Source organism: Bos javanicus, chromosome 6 (assembly GCF_032452875.1).
Source record: "Bos javanicus breed banteng chromosome 6, ARS-OSU_banteng_1.0, whole genome shotgun sequence".
NCBI classification, from domain to species: Eukaryota; Metazoa; Chordata; class Mammalia; order Artiodactyla; family Bovidae; genus Bos; species Bos javanicus.
In genome coordinates this window covers 100,990,402-101,012,231 of record NC_083873.1, presented here as the reverse complement: position 1 = coordinate 101,012,231, position 21,830 = coordinate 100,990,402, and the positions used below count along the sequence as shown (strand labels likewise).

General features: G+C 40.1%; 1 protein-coding gene across 8 annotated transcripts in view; it reads right to left on the bottom strand.

Moving 5' to 3' along the window:
- ARHGAP24 (Rho GTPase activating protein 24) overlaps positions 1–21,830 on the bottom strand; it is a 914,624-nt gene that overhangs the window by 158,716 nt on the left and 734,078 nt on the right. The window contains exon 1 of one of the 8 annotated variants that reach the window (XM_061420706.1): positions 16,512–19,633. The exons of 6 other annotated variants lie outside the window; for them this stretch is intronic. The gene's annotated coding sequence lies outside the window, so the exon portion shown is untranslated. Of the gene's footprint in view, positions 1–16,466; positions 16,492–16,511; positions 19,634–21,830 lie in introns of those variants that run through there. One more of the 8 variants, XM_061420708.1, reaches the window with a different exon arrangement.

Below are 21,830 nucleotides of genomic sequence, written 5' to 3'. Positions count from 1 at the left end.
GTCGGACACGACTGAGTGACTGAACAGCAACAACAAAAATATTCAGTAGTTTCAGAGGCACATTCCTCCTCTTTTGGGTCTCTGTTACCCATGGGGAAAGGGTAACATAAGCTGGCTTGTGTGTAAGTGCTTAGACTAGCGCCTGGTACACAATGAGAACTATATTAATTATTTACAATTTTGTTAATATTTTAATGTTATTATTATCATTTACAACCCAGAGGCTGCATAACATAGTGTTTAAGAGCCCAGATTTGTGAACCACGCTGGCTGGGTTCTGACTTCAAATGCACTCTTAACTAGCCAGATCAGATCAGATAAGTCGCTCTGTCGTGTCTGGCTGTTTGCGACCCCATGAATCGCAGCACGCCAGGCCTCCCTGTCCATCACCAACTCCCGGACTATGTTGTTATTTAACCTCTTCAATTTCCTTACCTATGAAATGAGAATAATAGAGTTTATTGCGTAACAATAAGAATTACTGGGAATAGTTTCTGATTTACATAAGTCCTATGCTGCTACTGCTAAGTTGCTTCAGCCGTGTCTGACTCTGTGCGACCCCACAGACGGCAGCCCACCAGGCTCCTCCATCCCTGGGATTCTCCAGGGAAGAACACTGGAGTGGGTTGCCATTTCCTTCTCTAATGCATGAGAGTGAAAAGTGAAAGTGAAGTCGCTCAGTTGTGCCCAATTCTTAGCGATCCCATGGACTGCAGCCTGCCATGCTCCTCCATCCATGGGGTTTTCCAGGCAAGAGTACTGGAGTGGGGTGCCATTGCCTTCTCCAACATAAGTCCCATACATGTATTATATTTTATTACTGTTATCATCATCAATTTTATCTATCTTACTATAGGAATAGTTTTGTTTGTTCTTTTGTTTCCCTTTGTTTGTTGTTCTTTTGGGTTTTTGGGCCCTGATGCCTAGTTTGTGGATCTTACTTCCCTGACTAGGGATCAAACTTGTGCCCGCTCCAGTGCAAGCACAGAGTCCTATTTCTGTACCACCAGGGAAGTCTCAATTTTTGTTTTTATTAGAATTATTTCTTCAAATGAAACTGGACACAAAAGTCCAATATACATAAAGCAGATTTTATATTGTATGGCAATGTGCATAAAGCCACCACTGTCTGGATAAATGGGGGTAAGAATATCTTCCTCTGACCTCACCCTAGCACACCTGCACATAGGCACATTCCGAGAGCACATTTCATTCAGCAGTGTTAAACAGTCCTGGGCACCAGCAGGGTGCTCCTTGGCAGCCTATAAAGTTGAATTGAGGAGGGTTGATTAAGCAACAACTTAAGGGCTCCTGGCCTCTTTTGACTCGAGGCTAATTGAGTTTGGACCCGACGCGGCTATTTGATAGTTGGGAAGTAATTCCATCCCTTTAACACTTGGTTGTTTCCTCCTTTGCTGTGAGATGGAAATGACCCTGTGACCACTTCATAGGGCTGTATTTGGGTAAATAAAAATCTAGTGTAAGTATTTATATTATCTCAATGACACACAAGCCCCAAATTATTGGTGTTCAAATAATCTACAAAGAGAATTCTTCCATCACTACTTCCTCTTTGAACACTTGTCCTGAAAAAAAAATATGAAATTATATGAAAGGATTTTACTTTTATAATAACATCTTCTACTTTTACCCATCTGGTAGAAATAGGAAACTGTAATGTACTACATTTGTTTAAAATAGGAGTTATCAGTAGTTGATTTTGGAGTTTAAAAATCTGCCCATATTTCCTATTTTAAGTAAACAACATAATTTGAATACATCAAAATTTGTACTGAAAAGCAAGCAAGCACACATTTTGAAAACTACATATTTTAACCAGATTTATACCAATGTTGAAAACCATGTGTGTGTGTTTTAACAGAGCTTAAAATTATACCTTTTGAATATTTAAAATTGTCTCTCATTCATATTAACTAAATCTCAGTTGCCTTAAACCTGGCCTGAAATTAATTACAATGGAAAGCTTCATTATGCATTTTCCCTCAAGAATAGGAAGCACATGAAATAAAAAGATATATGTTAGAATGACTGATTTCACTAGGAAAAAGAAGAGATACACAAGATCCCTACCCCATTTCACATCTGAAAAGCATTTTAGAAGTTGAAAAGAAAGTTCCTCTTCACAGAATTTACACAATTTTCAATCACTAGCCCTGAAATATAAACTTGAATTAGAATAAATGAATGTAAGATTTCTAGTCTGACAATATCATCTGAAAGCCTTCCCAATAAGAAGATAAAATATAACAAGAAACTGAGGGAAACTATCAGTGTGGCCAAAGCAAACAAAGAACTGTGCCATGTTATGTGGCTCCATCCTATTTGATGTTCAGTGAATCCTTTCACACTATTTTTTTAAAAAACAAGGAAACAGCAAAGGATCCTCCCTCTCTCCCAGAAACTGTATTAATAGAGCCTCAACCTAACCCATTTCGAGAGTAAGGATTTACAAGCTGCAGAGGACTACAGCATGGGCTTCCCTGGTGACTCAGAGGGTAAGGAATCTTCATGCCAATGTAGGAGACATGGGTTCGATCCCCAGGTTGGGAAGATCCCCTCGACTAGGAAATGGCAACCTGCTATAGTATTCTTGCCTGGAAAAATCCCACAGACAGAGGAGCCTGGCAGGCTAGGGGGTTGCAAAAGGTTGGACATGGCTTAGTGACTAAACAACAACAAAACAAAGAGACTACCGTGTACTTCGTCTCTCTTTGTTCAGTTACTTGAAAAATCAATTGTGGTAGAAGTTTCCTCTTTTATTTGGTCTTTGATCACAGATTATCTGCTAAAAAAGGTGAAAATATGTAGACATTCAAATGAGTTGATCACCTACTTATACATCTGTGGTCACAGTTTCATGAGAGTGTTTTTTGTCATGAGTCACTAAACCAATACAATATTGTAAAGTTAAAAATAAAATAAAATAATAATTAAAAAAAAAGAATTTCCAGAAAAAAATGCATACTGTACTGATCATACAGAAATAGGCCCTATTGAATGAAAATATTCTATTGAACTGTCATTCTAGATTCAATTTAAAATGATTCCCCATGTCCCTTGAGTACTTTTGAAAACATTAGTTTTCCTAAGTAATTTTTTTATCAAAGTTTACTTCTATTTATTCTGTCATATGTTTTTCATTTTTGCTTTTTCTTATTCTTTCCCCCCCAGCCAGATACAGGTTTCTTAAGAAAGGTACTTTATACCTTCTAAATTAATTTCAGTTAAATTAGTATTTATTTTGCATCTGCTTTGGTCAACAGATTGGAATTATTTTATTCTCAAAATTATTTTATTCTCAAAAAGTGTTAGAATTACAGTCAGAGATACGTATATTTAGTGCTTTATCTGTAGTGATAAAGAAATTCTGTGTGAACTGTTACCAGGGATTCAAATTTGAGAAAATATTGATAAAAGGTAAAAAATATCTATCCTCTGATATTCAAATTAATCAATATGGACACTTTCCTCTCTGAGAAAGGTACTTGGAAGCAAGAACTATGTTAAGTAATACCAAATTACAAATTGCTGTTTTTCATGTTTAAAGATAATTTGTGTGATTATTTCTGTTGCGTTCATTCTGTTTCATTACAATTTCCCAAAGCTGTGGGTGTAGCTAATATTTCATTGCCCTTGTGTGTTTCCCCTTCCCTCTAGAATTAAGTATAGGTCAAACATGTATTGTTTCCCAGGTGGCAAAGCGGTAAAGAATCCACCTGTCAATGCAGGAGATACAGGAGATGGAGACACAGATTCGATCCCTGGGTCGGGATGATTCCCCTGGAGTAGGAAATGACAACCCACTCCAGTGTTCTTGCCTGGAGAATTGCATCGACAGAAGAGTCTGGCAGGCTACAGGCCATGGAATCACAAAGAACTGGACACGACTGAGCGTGCACGAGCACTTATTAGCTGTCATGTAAGGCAATTAGTTGTTCAGGAGAATGCCATCGACAATACTCAGGTTGTGGCAACTGACCTATGTTTTTTCATGAGAACTGTGTTTAGACCAGAATATCAGCAAAAAATAAAAACAAGGAACTCAGTTCAGCCAGAGGCAGGTGCAAGGAGAGGAAGAGCAGACACATCCAAGGTGCATCCTCGGGTGAATGATGAACGCAACAGGTGCACAGAGACGGCAGGTAAACGGAGGGGGTGTGGAAAGAGTGATGAAGAGGTGAGGTACAGAAAGCATTTTTTTGGTTTATGGATGAAAGGAAATGTGCCTGAAAGATCACAGATCCAAATACCTTTTCCCCAATACTAGCAGCTTTTTTTTTTTTCCCCCTCAATGAACCTTATTTTAGCAGCTAGCTGAGTCAACTTAAACTATAGACCAGGTTGGCAGAAAAAAAGCAACATATACAAGCAAAGGACATGTAGGAGAAAACATATGAGCACTCTCTGTATATAGTGATCTTCTGAGTTTTCTCCTAAGGGATAAGCTACAATGAAGTAAATTAATGATAATTGAAGTTTAACTCCTAAAGATATCCCCAGAGATCAACATTCCCTTTAAAATTAATTGCCATAGCTGTGCTGCAATAATGGCCTATACTTGCTGACTACACATATTAATGGGGCTTCTGCATATAAACATTATTCTTTTTTCTTCTCCTTCTTGGCATTGCAGGTTGTGCTTCTATTCTATGAGCTAGAATAGCTCCTCTCAAACTTTATTGTATAAATAAAACATGAGGTTTTAGGTAAAGATGCAGAGTTTGATTCAGTGGACCCTTAGATGAGGCTGAAGGTTCTGTATTCCTAACCAGCTCTGAGGTGATACTGATGCTGCCGATCCATTGACCACACTTTGGACAGCACTGACATAATAAAACAGCCGGTCCTATTCTCTGAATTCTCCCTGGCTTTCTTTTTTAACTTTTTATTTATTTATTTGGCTGCACCAGGTCTGAGTTGTGGCACGTGGAACCTTTGAGTCATGGCATGTGAACTCAGTTGCAGCATGTGGGTTTAGTTCTGAACAGGGATCGAACCCGGGGCCCCTTCTTTGGGAGCACAGAGTTTCAGCCACTGAACCAGCGGGGAAGGCCCTTATCACCTCACTAGAGCCAACGTTATGAGTTGAATTGTGTCTACCCCCCAAAAAAAGATATGATGAAGCTCTAACCCCTGGTATCTCACAGTGTAAACTTATTTGGAAATAGAAAGGGTCTCTACAAAGATAATTAAGTCAGTAGAGTAGGCCCTCATCTAATATGACTGGTGTCCTTATAAAGAGGGGAACTTTGGACCCAGAGACAGAGACTCACAGGAGGAAGATGATGTAAAGACAGAAGGATAAGATGGCTATCTACAAGCTAAGGAGAGAGGCCTGGAACAGATCCATTCCCAGTAGCCTTCAGAAAGAGCATCGACCTGCCAGCACCTTGATTTTAGACTTCCGGCCTCCTGAAGTGTGAGACAGTACATTTCTGTTGTATAAGCCACACAGTTTGTGGAATCTTGTTATGGCAGCCGTAGGAAAGTAGTACAGATTCGTATTAACAGCTTTTCCCTGACACCTTTCTCCGCTCTGACCTGTATGAACCATTTCAGCACACCACTAAACTTAGTACAATGTCAAGAATGTGAGGGCGACATTCCACACACAGATAAGGTAACACAGAAGGGTAGGTCATGTTTCTCAGGTCTGCCTAAGACAAAAGCTTGGATTGGCCCTAGAGTTGTTGCAAGTGTTAATCATGGAACAGGTTAAATCTACCGTCTGGGTTAGTTCCCCTTGTGTGTGTGTGCGTGCTAAATTACTACAGTCATCTCCGACTCTGAGACCCCATGGACTGTGACCTGCCAGGCTTCCCAGGCTTCCATGTGATTCTCCAGGCAAAAAAACTAGAGTGGATTGCCATGCACTTCTCCAGGGAATCTTCCCAACTGAGGGATCAAACCCGCATCTCTTTTGTCTCCTGCATGGCAAGCGGGTTCTTTACCACTGCTGCTGCTAAGTCACTTCAGTCGTGTCCCACTCTGTGCGACCCCATAGATGGCAGCCCACCAGGCTCCCCTGTCTCTGGGATTCTCCAGGCAAGAATACTGGAGTGGGTTGCCATTTCCTTCTCCAATGCAAGAAAGTGAAAAGTGAAAGTGAAGTTGCTCAGTTGTGTCTGACTCTTAGCGACCCCAGGGACTGCAGCCTACCAGGCTCCTCCGTCCATGGGATTTTCCAGGCAAGAGTCCTGGAGTGGGGTGCCATCGCCTTCTCCATCTTTACCACTAACACCGCCTAACACTCAAAGGACATAGTCCCGGACTTTTGTGAATCTCTAAACTCTCAAATGCTTCTATAGAGAAGAATTTCCTTCAGAAAATGAGACTTGGAGTGGTCCTTTAATAATCCTATATGCATAGACCTAAAATAAATTATAAAGGCACTGAAATGGTTTTACACATCATTTTTTTTGTCGTTGTTGTTGCTGCTGCTATTTAGCACATCTGGTGGACTCCTTTTTACGTAGATCATCAGTACTGCCAAATTTGAACTCCATAATTTATTCAAAATTGCCCTTGTCTATGAATTCCCACTTGTTTCCACCTCTTCACATTGTGCTTCATACTGTACAAAGTGCTTTTCTTTTTGATGCCACTTTTCTGCAATGAAACGAGGCTGTTCTATTTTTGTTTTTAAATCACACTATGAAAGTTACTAAATTTGCAGTGAATACAAGTGGAAAGAACAATCCACATAGATTTTTATGTGAAAAGTGTAGGAAAGAATGGGGTAAACTGATCTTACTCAGTAGCTAGATGATGGGTCTGGGCAAATCAGTCTCACTCCAAACATGATTCAAATACATTCCTCAGCAAAGTGACAAATTACTCAAAATCTTTGCATTCATTTTAAAAGAGTAAAACACAAACTTCCAAGGTCTGTGAAAGTCAAGGGTGGGGAGTTCTTGATTTTGGTACTTAGCCATTTCTGAATATAGTTCATCTCATTTTTTAAGCTCTCTGTGGTTCCCAACTAGGGGGTGGTACCACTCCTTGAAGGGGTGCATGGAAAAGTGTAGGAGTGTTTGAGTTTTCACAAGAAATGGAGGGAGTTATTGGCATTTAATGGGCAAGGCCTGGGGAAACTAAATAAAGCAAAGCAAGAGATAATAAATCTTTGCCCCTCGCCAGACACCTACAGCTTCTCTATGTTGAGGCCCTCCGCCAATCTGGACGTGTCTTAAAGATGAATGGTCTTTCCAGTTTGGGCTCTGGGCTCACCTCTTGACTTCTACCCGAAACCATGCTGACTTCACAGGTTTCCTTGTCTCTGATTTAACAGGTGTGCCATTGCTTTGCATGTTTAGAGAATGCTGGTTTCTCAGCCCCTTCTCAGCCCTTTATGGGCTGTAATAAAGAACATACTGTGTAACTAACATAGCTATTCTGGATTGCTACTGTTGTTTTAGCATTATAGACAAATCTAACACTATATTTCAGACAGGATATCTTGAAGATGTTTTTAAGCATTCTTTTTGCAATCATCCAGCTCTCTCCACTATTATGGTTATGGTCTCATTTCTTCCTTTTTTACTTCCTTCTTCAAACACAAATAAGCACTTGCTCTAAGACATGGTGTTAAGACTTATGGAAGAAGGTTATATATAATGATAATCAGATCTTCCTTCTGATATAGTCAGATTTACCATATTTTATCTCTCATTATTTATTTTCCTTATTCCCTCTGATAACTTTTCCCAACTTTGAGCTTTTGCCTGATCTGAAAAAAACTCACTCCTCCACAAAACTGTGGCAATTATATTTGCTAAAATATCTTCTTTCACATCTATATTGATTAGCTTTTTAATGATTTTTCCCACCAAAAAACAAGTCTACATACATATTTTATCATTTTAACCTTAAAATTTGTAATGTATGCTAACGTCAGAGATGTTACAAACTGAAGCTTAAAAGGTTAAACAACTTTCCCACAGTAAAACAACTTGTTCATGGATTTAAAAACAGGTCTAACAGCCCCTAATGCCTGTGTTCTTAATGAATATAAAATATTCCTAATAATTAAAATCACCTTCTTGTGACTGCTAGTGAACTTTATATGCCCTACTTTTAAATCTCAGCATAAATGCGGTTGACCTTCATTCTCAGCGCCTTGGCTAAATTCATCACGACTGTTTTAGAAAAGCGGTTATACCTTCCAAGTTTCTATTAAAAATACATCAAAAAAAAAGTTTAAAAACTTCCCTGGGTTTCTTAGCTAATACAAAACCCACAGAGCAGAAGTTCCAAATATAACTAGGTAGTCCTCTGTGATTTTTCAATGTCTGCAGGCTTTTGAAGCGCTGTGAATGTGCCTTAATCTGTTGCTAGGAACACTGCACACTGCTCCGAACAGGCTGCCAGTCTGAGAAACCTAGCGTGAATGACATAAGTGTTTCTTTCATCCAGGTCAGAGGATGGTGTGCGGCATTATGGGAGGTCAGAGGAGGGGAGGAATTCAGGATCGAGAGAGGAACTAGAGGAAAAGGAAGTGACAAAGAAGAAAGAAGCCACAGACCCTAAAGGAAAAGCTTTCCAACTGAAGCTCTTCTGCTCTTACCAAGCACACTCCCCTTGAGAGCTTTTCGAGTTGGTTCAATCTAGTCTGACAACAGCTCAGAAGGGCCCGGGCACAGCTGACAATATTTCGTTCTCTTGTCACCCCATGGAAATCACAGATGAGAAACCTCCCGATACCAGAGTCAGTGAAGCCACTTTGAGGCCTCAGTCACGTGTCAGATTTGGGAATCAGGAGAGTTCAGAGCAAGAAATCAGTCTGTAATTTTTTCCTGATACTGGTCTGGTCCCAGGATAAAACACAGAGCATCTGCTTTGGAATGAAAACAAGAAATTGGTGATTTACACGTATCCCTTTCTTTGCTTCCCTTCATCTCAGGATCTTTGGTGTCTGAAAGACACAGAGAATGATGGGGAAGGTGTGTGGAGAATGAACACTTAGAACACCTCCCTTCTGCTATAACCGTCGCAATTACCACCAAGCCCAGGCACCTCTCGAGCAGCAGGCTGTCACTTCTACTCCTGTTCATGGCTGCTTAGTGATTCGGTTACTGTAGCATCTTCTCTGTGCAAATCAGTACACCAACGCCTTCTTCTAGTGTGCATGTAGTTTCATATTTTACGTCTAAATCTTCGGCTCCTCTAAAATTTATTTTGGGGTAAAAGATAAGCCCTTTTCCCCCCTCAGATGGCTATCTTGTTGTACCCAATTGTGCTCAGTTGCTCTTTGTGACCCCCTGGATTGTAGCTTGCAAAGCTCCTCTGTCTGTGAGATTTCCCAGGCAAGAGTACTGGAGTGGATTGCCATTTCCTACTGCAGGGGATCTTCCCAACCCAGGGATCGAACCCAGGTTTCTTGCATCTCCTGCATTTGGCAGGTGGGTTCTTTACCACTGCGCCACCTGGGAAGCCAGTAGTACCAATACCTGTTGTTAACTCAGTCATTCTTCCCCCACCGTTTCGAAGTTCCATATTTATTACACAATAAATTCCCGTGGGAAATTCCAGTAACCGGAATGAGAAACTAAATAGGGAGAGGGAGAAAATTCTCTTTCCACTGAAACGCCGTATGCATGCTTTCTCCTTTTCTTTATGTTTAAAAACGACGAAACAGAAATATTACGAGGGAAAATGCCACACTTCTAAGGCGTCGTCTTCCTTGATTACAGGTTATTTTTAGCACATGTTGGTCTATCCTAATTTGATAAATTAGCTATCCTATTCATCTGCTAAATGTTCTTGATCCCTCTGTGCATTACTGCTGACTCAAGGAGTAGGGCATTATGAATGACAGTTATGCCAGTTCAGCTGAAACAGAATTGTTACTCAATTTATATATGTCCCTTGCTACATCTTATGATTGTTTACACTAGCGGCTCGTCGTGGATATTTTTAAGTGACAAGAGACTCAGCTTTTGTTTGAGCAGAATAACCAACATAATTTGCTCTTCTTTCCTTAATTTCCTTATTATGAAAATCATATTGGAAACAATGCAAAAGGCTCTTAGGGAATCTGAAGAAAATTCTGCCAATGAGCCCAGGTGACTGAATCATTTATTTATCCATTGAGCAATTATTTATTAACTTGTGTGTGCCAGGAGTTGGTTCCAACCAAAGGTGAATGGTGAGTACATAAAGTTAAACTTTCTTTAATAATTACAGCCTATTTAAGGATTTTAACACAACTCTAATGTGGAAGCATTTATTGTTAGACTCTAACTCGAATAATATACAGCTGTGCAGGACAAGTAAAATGTGCCTAGTGTTTCAATAAAGAGGATTTAGCTATTTTTGACCTTTTTGATGTTTTAAAGTATTGAATTTAAAAAACAAAACCAACTGAACCAAAACCTTTCTGGAGTTTACTGGCAGAGGTCGTGGAATTGATGAAGAGGTATATTTCATGTCAAGAGATTGTTGTCCATAGGGGACCAACCAGGTGAATACCAAATTTGGCAAAATGATACTAAGTAATCAATATATTTCTGTTTGGGTATGTTAGTGTGTATTAGCAATGCCTTTTCATTTTCTGTATTTCTTAAAAGAAATTTTTTTTACTGGAGTAGAGTTGCTTTACAATGTTGTGCTAGTTTCTGTTGTACAGCAAAGTGAATCAGCTGTATGTATACATGTATACCCTCTTTTCTGGATATCCTATCTGGAATCTAGCAAAATGGTACAGATGAATCTATTTGCAGAGTAGAAATAGAGACACAGACACAGAGCACAAATGTATGAACACCAAGTGGGGAAATGGGAGATGGAATGAAATGGAGATTGGGACTGATACATACACTCTACTATGCATAAAATAGATAACTAATGAGAACCTGCTGTATAGCACAGGCCCCTATTCAGTGCTCTGTGGGGACCTAAATTTCCTGTATTTCAAATGCTTGGCATCTGGGCTTTGTTGACCATAAACAAGCTGCCCTTTCTAGGGCAAGCCAATTCCTAAAGATAGGGAAGACTAACCCAGAGCATGCCTTTTAATGCAAATAAATCAGTTCTGAGCCCTGACCCCAATCAGGTCCTTTATCTGACTCGCACAAGGCACTCATACTCCGGGCTAATATCCATTTGCCCTAGGCATCTCAGGACCAGGAACATAGACAACTAGAGACTCTCTATGCCCCAGAGACTGCTGAAATTATTCCAACGATCCAAGCCTAAGCCTGCTTACCCTACTTTGTTCTTCCCCAGTTCAGTTCAGTCACTCAATCATGTCCAACTCTTTGTGACCCCATGAACCGCAGCACACCAGGCCTCCCTGTCCATCACCAGCTCCCGGAGTTTACCTAAACTCATGTCCATTGAGTCAGTGATGCCATCCAACCATCTCATTCTCTGTCGTCCCCTTCTCCTCCTGCCCTCAATCTTTCCCAGCATCAGGGTCTTTTCAAATGAGTGAGGTCTTCGCATCAGGTGGCCAAAGTATGTGTTCTTCCCCAAGGAAAGCACAGTAAAGGCTCTTGGCCATGCTTTCTTCTTTCTCTCTCTCTGCCTTCTGACCAACCCTGGGGCTTCCCTGTGTGGCCCTTCAAGACACGCTGTGTCCAGCCTTCTGAAACTGAGTAGCTCACTGTCTTTGCAATAGCAATCATCTCCTGATCTGTTGTTCTCACTCTATATCTAAATAATAATAAACCCAACATTTTAATTATTTATTTAATTTTTAAAATTTTTACTTAGTTTTGTTTTTAAATTTTTGACCATGCCACATGGCATGTGGGATCTTAGTTTCCCAACCAGGGATTGAAAACTTGCCCCATACATTGGAAACAGAATCTTAACCACTGGGCTCCCAGGGAAGTCTCCAAAGCTTACATTTTAAAGTTGAGTTCTTATATTAACTTATAAAGGAAAGGAGATACTTTCTTATGGCTACAAAATAATTCCTCTTAACACATTGATGTGTTCTGATAAGAGTTATTCAATATGCAAATCCCACACTACAGGAGAACAGGAGTGAGAAAAGGGAGAGGCTCTAGTGTGTTTTATACTTTATCATAAAATATATTTCTAAGCAGGCTGATCTTGAAAATACTCCATCACAAAAGAACAGCTAGGAGTCACTTTGTTTTGACTTTGGAGAGTTGGAATAAAATTCTTGAACATTCCCTTATGATCCAAAATGTTTGTAACAGGAAACGCTGCAATAATTTTTTGGTGATGGTTTCTTGGCCTTTAGAGATATCTGGAAATTGTAATTTTATTCTCTTGAAGTGATTATTCAAATTATATATGGATGAAAATTGTTTGGCTATTAAAATGTAAAGAGCTTAATTGCCTGTTAGTATTTCTTAAAAATTATTTGTTTTGTGTGGTAGAGGGTAGCTATTGGAAGGGACTGGTTAAACATTGGGATCAGGTTTGAAGCCTGCCCAATGGGGCTTCCCAGTTGGCCCTAGTGGTAAAGAACCCTGCCCTCTGCCAATGCAGGAGACGTCAGAGACTTGGGTTCGATCCCTGAGTTGGGAAGGTCCCCTGAAGGAGGGCATGGCAACCCACTCCAGTATTCTTCCCTGGAGAATCCCATGGACAGAGGAGCCTGGTGGGCTATAGTCCATGGGGCCGCAAAGAGTCAGACATGACTAAAGCAACTTAAGCATGCGCTAGTAGAAATAATTTAAGGGTTGTAAAAACAGGACTTATACTGGTTGTAAAAATGTGTAAAAAATATGGTGATGCATTTTGTGTGGAGGGCTGTCACAATCTGGGCCCACCTGCTAGCAACCAGACTCTGCCCATCCTGTTTACTTAGAAGACACACTGGATTTAAGACAGATGAGGCAGACCTCTTGAGAAGACTTGTAGAAATGTTTTTCATCACAGCCTCCAGTAGAGAACTGCCTGTAGCCACCTGCTCCTCCAGCAGCTGCCAGGTTCTTGCAGCCCAGGGGTCCACTAAGCAGTCCAGAGATGATCTGTGCACTCTATAGCCTCAGGGGGACATCTACCAGAAACACAGATCATACACCCTGCCTTCCATGTTTCTTGTCCAGAAACAATCTGGGCCTACTCTAGGGAATCTTGAAATAATAATTAAAAGTTGTGTGAATGCTCATGGCTTCACCTGAATGTACAGTACTTCATGAGGAATTAATAGGCAAAATAGAACTTAATTACCTTAATGCTAAGCTGGTGGCTCAGATGGTAAAGTGTCTGCCTGCAATGCGGGAGACCTGGGTTCGATTCCTGGGTCAGGGAGATCCCCTGGAGAAGGCAAAGGCAACCCACCCCAGTACTCTTGCCTGGAAAATCCCATGGATAGAAGAGCCTGGTAGGCTACAGTCCATGTGGTCACAAAGGTTTGGACACAACTGAGCGACTTCACTTTAAGGTAAAAAAGACAACCAATACTACTTTAAACCAATCCCATACACTACAAATCATATTTAATCTCAATTTACCAAGAGTCTTCATGACAGGGTAACTATGTTGCTATGTGCAAACATTTCTTGATAAATGTTTCAAAGCCCAGTAGCAGACTAGATGGCTAAGAGCATGAATAGCAGAAACACTAAGTGAGAGAGGCATGGCCATTGCCTGCCTAGGAGCCATTTCTCAATCCATTGTTTCCCACTGATCATCTCATTTCCTGCTCAGAGAGGGAACATTTGTCTCTTGGTCTCAGGGAGGTGGATCTTCCTCCAGGAGGTAAATCATCAATTGCTTTCTTACCCAAGAAGAAGAGATTGAGTGTAGATCAAAAGAAAGAAGGTTCAGTAAATTCGATGGCACCCCACTCCAGTACTCTTGCCTGGAAAATCCCATAGACAGAGGAGCCTGGTAGGCTGCAGTCTATGGGGTCGCGAAGAGTCAGACACGACTGAGTGACTTCACTTTCACTTTTCATTTTTATGCATTGGAGAAGGAAATGGCAACCCACTCCAGTGTTCTTGCCCAGAGAATCCCAGGGACAGGGGAGCCTGGTGGGCCGCCGTCTATGGGGTCACACAGAGTTGGACACGACTGAAGCGACTCAGCAAATTAAGGATATACCAAGTTTAAAGTCTAGAATCAGGTATAAAGCTAAAAGAAGAGAAGAAGAAAGAATACAATGTGTTAAGAAAATTAAGCTTTAAAAGAAAAAAAATAGAGATAATCATCAAATACATAAATAAAGCCTAATCTTTCCCTTTAACTAGGAGTACTTAATTGCATAGACATAAATGTGTCTGCACAGACTAGCATGTGCTTTGAGGTCAGTACCTATAATCTCTAAATCTTTTTAAACCTCTTTGTATGCTATGGTAAGCTAGTTATCTAAAGAATAAATGTGGACACTATTTAAGGCATTTCTTGGCTGCTTACACTGATTGTGGTTCATCAAAGAGACGACAAGTTTTCTGAGGTGGAAAGTGACCATGGGTACAGATGGACACACCACATTCAAACATATCAGACTGCACTCATCATAGAGACAGGACTTCTCTGGTGGCTCAACAGTAAAGAATCTGCCTCCAATGCAGGAGACATAGGAGACACAGGTTCAATCCCTGTATTGGGAAGATCCCCTGAAAAAGGAAATGGCAACCCACTCCAGTTGCCTGGGAAATCCCACGGACAGAGGAGCCTAGCAGGCTACAGTCTATGGGGTCCCATGAGTCAGACAGCACTTAGCAACAAAACCACAACCACCACCATCATAGAGACATGGATACTCTCATGTTTATAAAACAATGATAAGAGGTCCTCCACTACCTCTTTTCAGTCCTGGTGATAATGTTATGTTACACCCTTTTAAAGAAGCAGTCAAATTTGAGATGGAGGCAGCTGAAAAGTCAAGGTATTAATAGTACAGATTCTAATATGGAAAGGCCAACTAATCATGAATTCTTTGTACACCTCAGGTTTCATATCTATCATATGAAAATATTTCTGTCCTAAACTCATAGAAAGCACGACAATGTTAGATTCAAGTGTTTTCTGCTCACCATTCCACAGTGTAGTAACTAAGCCTAAAAGCAAGAAACTATGAAGAGTGGATCCACAGGGCTCAGCAGTTCAAGTGTATGTACCGACAGCTGACATTCTAGTTTAGAAGATCAGTGTCTTTCTAAACGGACATAATTCAAAAGCAGGACAAAAAAATTTTCATATTGTATTTTATTTGTTAAGTGTTTTGAACAATTTCAATGTTTACTGCATTTTAATACATCTTATGTTACTTTATTAGCTTTCCAAATCTACCTAAATGAAAATAAATTTTAAATAAAATTTTTAAATCTATATTTTTAAACAAATTCTAATTTTATCAATCTAGGCAACAGAACTCAACTTGATTAAGTATATTCCACAGGTAGGTTGAAACCATGTCTTATTAAGAAATTTTGCTCTGGGCTTCATTTCTGCACACTCTGAATTTCCTTAAATATGCTATTGTTTTTTCATTAGACTTATAAATTTGAGCAGTTGAAGTACTTTTCATATCCCAGTGAACTTTCTCCTCATTTTAACATATTGTTTTCCTCTCCCTGTAAAATTTGATAGCTTTTCAAACTTTTGCTCGTCCTATTTTCACTACCCAATTCCCAAGAGCTTTCTTTTTTAGAGCATGTGTTTTATTAATACAAATCTCCTATATATTTATTTAGATATAATAATACACTGTATCTCCTTTACATTTTGCATAAGTCCGTTAAGTAGCTAACACACAAAACGGGTGCAGCCTTAAGGCCATCAGCTTAGCCAAGGGTACATTCTGGATTCCTGTTTTATTCCTAGTAAGCACATACTCCATGTCCCCACATGCCTTCACAATCACACACTGCAGCTGTATTGTCCTTGCGCACACAAAATGCAAAGTTCCAAAATTTAAAATATGCTGATAACAAAAGCTTTAGGAGCTGATTAAATTAATAAATACATCAAACTATAGCTAAGCAAAATGTTTTTCTTTTGAGTCTGTTTCTTTTTTTAAAAATTATACCCTCCCCCCACCACACACACACCATTGGCCAAGCATAAGTTTTCATTTCCACAAGTGAAAACGCAGAAAACTCCCATGTTACTTTTATCACCAGATCAGACCCTAAGGCACTCTGCTCTCTCCAAAGTTTCACCTACTAAAATATGAGCAAAGAATACACCCCAGCAATTACTCCAAAAAACAGCAATCCAGATTTCTATCGGAAGCAGTTTTCACACGCTTTCAAATCAGTGCTGGAATCCCGTCTATGAACAGCTCTATCATTTGGCAGCAGCGATCAATGAAAGAATCCAAGCAAAAGGCACCAAACTGTTCACATCGCAGGGTAAGAACAGCAGTTCGTCCAATCTGTTGCCATAATTTGGACACCGTGCAGCACTGAATGGATCACGATAGAAAACAATAAATCAAACCACACACAGTCTAGGTCCTGAATTTGCAGCGACAGAAACCTCCCCAAATGAGCAAACACAATCAACAGCAATACCTGGCAAGTTGTCTCCAAAGTAATGAGAAAGCACCCAGCTCTCACCTTGCACAAACACACACTTCAGTGGTCAGTGACAAATGCAGGCTGCGCTTGCAGGCTGGGAGAGGGAGCCAGCTGCTCTGTCCTGAGCCGCTTAAACACAGTTCAGCCCTGCTGCCGCTCCGGTCCTACTCTCTGTTGGTTCCCGACAGTTTCTCCCATGACTCCATCACGCAGGAATGGAAACCAACCGCTGCCCTTGCCCCAGCACTAGCAGGTTCCCCGGCTACTGAGCTCAGGTAAAAATGCTGAGTCGTGCAAGGTCATTGCAAGGTGAACGGGGGGCAAAAGGAATGAACAGGGGAAAGGGAGGGACCATCAGGGAAATACTGTAAACTTAAGACACCTTGCTTTCAAGAGATTTTGAACTCCATAAATCAGAGCCGCAACAATAGTCAGAGAAGCAGTAAATCTGAGAAGCCCCAAATGGCTCAGTGCCAATCTGCTAAGCCAGAGGCACTCTTGAGTAATCTCTCTCTCTCTCTCTCCCCCCTTCCCTCTCTTTATCTCTGTGTGTGTGTCACACACACACACACACATATACATACACATGCACACATACACACACACGGACTTCAGTGTAGCTATTCTAATAGATCAGACGTCCTTTTCAAGCCAAAAAGTTTTTTGTATGCCCTTTTAATGTGGTTGCTGCTCAGTCACTAAGTCATGTTCGACTCTTTGCGGTAACACAGCTTAAAGAAAGATCTTAGAAAATTAAAGTACTTGCCAAAATCAAAATAAAATAATTCTTTTCAGAATAAAATCATTTCTGCTCCATAAACTAATTCACATTAATGAAGTCTTGCTCTGGGGACCCATATTTGAATTATGTAAATCCCCCATATTAAAAAGACAGTAAAGATATATCTATTTCAGAGATGACTGGCAAAATCAACTAAAACTTCTCATAAAAATTCTTGCCATCTTTTTCAAGATTAGTCTTGACTGATGCACATTTTAATTTGGAGAGATTTCAGAAAGGCGTTTCTGGCCTAAAATATAATCATTCTGCATGTAGATGTTCTAGGCAGATACAAACATGTTTATAAACGTTTCCCTGTAAAGTCTGTCTAGGTTTTTTTTTTTTTTAATTGGGGTACAGTTGCCTTATAGTGTTGTATACTCAAATGAAGCAGGTATATGTGTGTGTGTGTGTATATATATCTATCTATCTATCTCCTCATTTGTGGCCCCCCTCGCATTCCACCCCATCCCACCCATCTAGATCATCATAGAACACCGACTGAGCTGAGCTCCCTGCCCTAAACAGCAGGCTTCTATTTATCTTATTTTAGTTTTCCTATCTGAAGTGGAGAAGAAACAGTTTTTAAGCTTGCCAAAACGTTATAAAACATTATTTCTCTTTGTTTTCTTTTTTATTCTTACAGGTAAATCATTATTCACTGAAGATTAGATTGATTGCATTAACAGAAAATCATTCTTACTCTTTAACCACTTTCCTCTCCCCTCCTTCTCCAACCATGTAACATGAGCAACTCATCTAACCTACTAAACATTGGGTTTATAATCTATAAAATGGGAATTTACTGCCAACGTCTGCTTTGGCTCCCTGCTGGGTCAATATGAGGATGAAATGAGACAGCACGTAGGAGCAAATGCTTTATAAACTGTAGAGGGCTAGAAAAAAATGTACTTACTGCATTTTCCACCCTTCTGTTGCCCTAGTTTGGTACTGGGACTAGTGAATTACTTTCTGTGTACTCAAGGAGGACTCCTCAGGCTTCATGGGAGAGTGTTTGTTTCAAGTAGGCTATAAATAGAGTTCAAGATTTTATTGAACTGCTGTCCTCCTGGTGGCAGATCTTGACGGCAGTGACCACATGGCCAGAGTCAGCCCACTGTGAACAACATAAGATCTGTCTGGTCTTTGAGGACAAATGAGACCAGCTGAAAGCCTGGTAGAAAACGCGCTCGTGCATGACTGGTTTCACGGTTTCTGGTGTCTAGGAGTAAGACTGTGTTTAAGGATGTTGCCCAGGAGGATTAATGAAGGGGAAAGTTTGGGGAGAGAATGCCAAGTTCACTGCTGAGTTAATTCAGTAACAAATGCATCAGGCCATTCATGCTGATGTTCCTACAATTATGTATGCACTATTTGGAAATTAGGTTGAGGGAGGGTAAAGGAAGGAGACTAATGGGAAACAGGAAAGGAGTTAACCTATGAACATCTGTCTCCTGAGACACACAGGGCTGGGGGCTTCATGAATGTTATCTCAGTTAATCCTTGTAGATGCTATGAGGTAATTGGTGTTATTCCCACTGTAAAGCTGTTGTTCAGTTGATCAGTTGTGTCCGACTCTTCGTGACCCCATGGACTGCAGCACGCCAGGCTTCCCTGTCCTTCACTATCTCCCAGAGTTTGCTTAAACTCAAGTCCATTGAGTGGATGATGCCATTCTATCCCATTTTATCAATGAGAATAATTTGCCTGCACACTGTTACTGGTGAGTGGCAGGGCTTGAACTACAATCATGGTCTGCCTGGCCTTGAACTTGGAGGAAATCTGTTGATTTATAACTTTCTCAAAAGAAGAACAGAAATAAAATGTGCTTTATAAATACAGAGTAGAGAAGACAAGAATGCAATTATCACAAAACCTTGAGAATATCTGCCAGGCAAGTTAGCTTTTATAAAGAGCACAGAAATGTTTAGAAAAAGTTTTTTTTTTTTTTTAAAGGAAGTTGATGTAGGATACAGACAAAAAATGATAGTTTTTGTTAATATGTGCCTATAATTCTGTTTTTTTTTTTTAATGGATCTGGCCTGTCTTCAAGCTGAAGATGAATGTCTATTTATTTTTTACAGAAAGGAACAGAATATGTATTTATTTTAAATTAATTTTTATTGGTGTACAGTAGCTTTACGATGTTGTATTAGTTTCTACTGTACAGCAAAATGAATCAGCCATACATACACACACATCCTCTCCCATCTGGACTTCCTTCCTGTTTAGGTCACCACAGTGCATAAAGTAGAGTTCCCAGTTGCAGTGGTAAAGAATCTGCCTGCCAATGAAGGTATGGGTTTGATCCCTGGGTTGGGAAGATCCTCTGGAGAAGGAAATGGCAACCCATTCCAGTATTCTTACCTGGAGAATTCCATGGACAGAGGAGCCTGGCAGGCTACAGTCTATGGGGTTGCAGAGTCAGACATGACTGAGCAACTGAGCACACATCCATATGCCATACAGAATATTCTGAAGATGTGAGTTTAGAGGTGTTTCTATATAGTAGACTACCACTCCGTTTTTCACAAGTATTGTTTTATTTTAATTTGCTTAAATTACAAGATCCTTAGAAATGCCCACAAGGGAACAAGGCAATCTCTTACCCTTAAATGTAGCAGGCAAGGCATTTTTTTCAACTACAGTTTGGAGTACTGTATCAGAGTCACAATTTTCAGTTCCCTGAGTCTGAGGATGTTAATAAAACACCAGGTTCTTTCTACTAGATTTATTGGAATGCTAGAAGCAGAGCCTGAAATGCAGCCCTGCATGGTATGTATTTCTGCTCTCCTCATTTTAAGTGGCACTGCCAGCTGAAAGAGAAACCTTGAAATTAGATCTGCAAGCCAGCAGGGCAATTCACACCAAATCCTTCAGATAGGGTAACTGTTCCTGCCTTCAATCTGCCTTTCCCATATTTTTACAATCTTCTCTGAGAATGCCACTGGCTGATGATACTTTGCCTCTGCTTTTAATACTCTTATGTGGAAACTGCACCATCCAACATCACTTCATAAAACCAGCCTCTTCATCCTTGCCAAATCTAGCCTTAAAAAGAAAACTAAATTTCAAAATCTTGGAGCTAGAATCAGTGTGTTGCAGATATTTTCTTTAAAGAGATAAATATAACTGGGCCACTGATTAAACTAGTGATAAGTCAAAATAAATAGCAGAGAAAAAGAATAAAAACAGGGACTTTAATATTTTTTCAGGTTAAATTCTGAATAAAAAAACAAAAGCACTAACATCATCCTGAATAGCCAATCAGCCCACATAAAACAAGGTAAAAGGCCTTCAGCTATTTGGCATTCATTCCATTGCTATTTTTGCTCAGAATACACATTGTGACACTTACTACAACCCTCTTGTTCTATGGCACCATATTTAACTAAAGAGCAAGTAAAAAACATTACTCCATAGAGAAGTCTATGATGACTTATATGGAGGTGGTGGTTTAGTTGCTAAAGTCATGTCCAATTCTTGCGACCCATGGACTGTAGCCTGCCAGGCTCCTTTGTCCATAGGATTTCCCTGGCAAGAATCCTGGAGTGAGTTGCCATTTTCTTCTCCAGGGTAGTTTCCTGCCCCAGGGACTGAACCCAGGTCTCCTGCCCTGCAGGCAGATTCTTGACCAACAAAACCACCATGCAGCAACGTGAAACAGCTGCTTTCTCTTATTCCCAAATTCGTTTTATTTCTGAAGAAAGGCTAAAAACACAGCCATGTCAGAATTATTATTTGTTTTAAATTTAGAAACTACTGCAGTGATATTTTAACAAAAGAAAAATCTACTGGCTAAGTTTTCAACTCTCAAATCAAAAATAATGAAAAAGGAAACATCATTTCTGGCATTTTCTACCAATTGTTATACTGTCCCATTAAAGCACTTGGTTTTTCAAACACTTCAGCTAGTGTTTTCCTGAGTGTAATTTCACAGAAGAAAATACAGAAGAGCACATTGCATCCTCTCTTTCTTTGTCTCGGAAACTTCATTTCAAGATCCTGATTTCAAATCATGTAATACCATAAAACAGGCTGAGCTCCAAAGAACTGATGCTTTCGAAATGTGGTGCTGGGGAAGACTCTTGAGAGTCCCTTGGTCTGAAAGATCAAACCAGTGAGTCCTAAAGGAAATCAACCTTGAACATTCTTTGGAAGGACTGATGCTGATGCTGAAGCTTCAATACTTTGGCCACCTGAGGCAAAGAGCCAACTCATTGGAAAAGACTCTGCTGCTGGGAAAGATTGAAGACAGGAGGAGAAGAGGATAAAACAGGATGAGATGTTTGGATGGCATCACTGACTCAATAACCATGAGTCTGAACAAACTCCCGGAGATAGTGAAGGACAGGGAAGACTGGAATGCTGCAGTCCATGGGGTCAAAAGAGTCAAACATGACTGAGCAACTGAATAACAACAACAACAGATGAAAAGAAACTTGTATTAAAGTTTAAGTGTATAAAGAAAGCATCTGGAAGCATGGGCCAGTATTTGCAATGGGTAAAAGAGCAAATAAGATGGTTTGGTTTTCTGCTTGGTTCTTGCTTCCTTTCCCAATGATGATACCTTCCTG